This window comes from Gekko japonicus, unplaced genomic scaffold (genome assembly GCF_001447785.1).
Source record: "Gekko japonicus isolate JY-2015 unplaced genomic scaffold, Gekko_japonicus_V1.1 scaffold7022, whole genome shotgun sequence".
Taxonomy (NCBI): domain Eukaryota; kingdom Metazoa; phylum Chordata; class Lepidosauria; order Squamata; family Gekkonidae; genus Gekko; species Gekko japonicus.
Window position 1 is genome coordinate 12,202 of NW_015166663.1, and position 1,617 is coordinate 13,818.

The following is a 1,617-nucleotide window of genomic DNA, read 5'->3' on the forward strand; positions in this document are numbered from 1 at the left end:
AACTTTCCCAATTAAGGAGGCTAGACAATGCCTTTTTAAGTCTGGAATGATTTGTGTATAAATTTGTGTTTTTCATTCTTCCTAAAATTAATTTATTTTTGAAAATTGGTGGGTGCACAGGGGTGGGGGTGGTGCCAGAAAGGATCCTTGCACAGGGTGCAAAAAAAGCTGGATCCGGCCCTGCTTACAGGTACACACCTGAACAGCATACTCAAGATTGTAACAGCACAGACATTTTGATGCAATAATTCAGAGCAAGAGGTGTCAGTTGTCCGACACTGTTAAGTAAACAAAGTATTGCAAGAGTGCTGATGTTTTAAGCATGATTTTATTTTAAGTTAAAAAAAGAACCTTTGTGTTTGTGTCCTTTATAAAGTTTACATGTCCGCTACCTGGCATTACCTTTTGTGAAACACACGGCCCGGCCCAACAAGGCCTCATTTATGTCAGATCTGGTCCTCATCACAAATGAGTTCGACACCCCTGCCATAGAGTCCACCTGGAGGTCAGGTGTGATGCCAGGGGATCTCCAGCCGGCACCTGGAGATTATAGAAACAAATAAACAGAATGGTCCATCATGCTGTACAAATCACACTACAGACTACTGTCTTCTCCTACAGTTCTACTGACAACCAAAATTAATATACACAACAAATAGTTTTGCCACCATGCATGAATGGCAGCTGCACCAGTTGAACAGTGACCTAATAGTCCTTGAAAGTACAAGTCTCTCTTCAGATTGATGCGGTCACCAGCTCATTGTGGAGAGGAGAGTTTCCAGAAGAAAGCCTGATTCCTAGCCAGTGTAGAAAGCCAATGAAGTGTAGTGGTGAAGTGCGCAGACTGTAATCTGGGAGAACCGGGGTTGATTCCCCACTCCTCCACTTGCACCTGCTGAATGACCTTGGGCAAGCCATAGTTCGGTCAGAGCTGTTCTCTCAAGGACCGTTCTGGAAAGAGCTCTATCAGCCCCACCTACCTCACAGGGTGCCTGTTGTGGGGAAGGGAAAGGAGTTTGTAAGCCGCTCTGAGACTCCTTTGGGTAGTGAAGGGCGGGATATAAATCCAATCTCCTCTTTTCTTCTTCTACTTGGAACATACTGGTGGACTTCGTGCCATTTTGAATCTTGCCAGAGCTGGGTTGAGCTCCATCACTAAAGAAAAGTGGCCTGATGAAGCCCTAAGAAACCGCAAAGCAACCTAGGCGTGCCGTTAAGGCTCCTTTGGTTCGCGCTACAGCTAGTCCTGGGCTCACACCGTCTACTGCCTGCCTCCTTCTGGAGACTCTTCTCTGCACGAAAGGCGACCGCATCAATCCGAAGAGCGACTTGAACTTTCAAGGACTATCAGGTCACTATTCAACTGGCGCAGTTGTCATTGATGCCTGGTGGTGAAACCATTTGTTCTGTGTATCGATTTTGGTTGTAAGTAGAACTGTGCAAGAAGACAGTCGTCTCTAGTGTGATTTGTACAGAACGACGGGTTATGCTGTCTATTGGTTTGTATAACTGTATTCACTGTATTTCCATTTTTGTGCGTTTGTTACCACCTGGAGATTGGTAACCCCAGGAGAGATGGGCTCCCCCACCACACCCATCACCAACCCCCCCCCACAC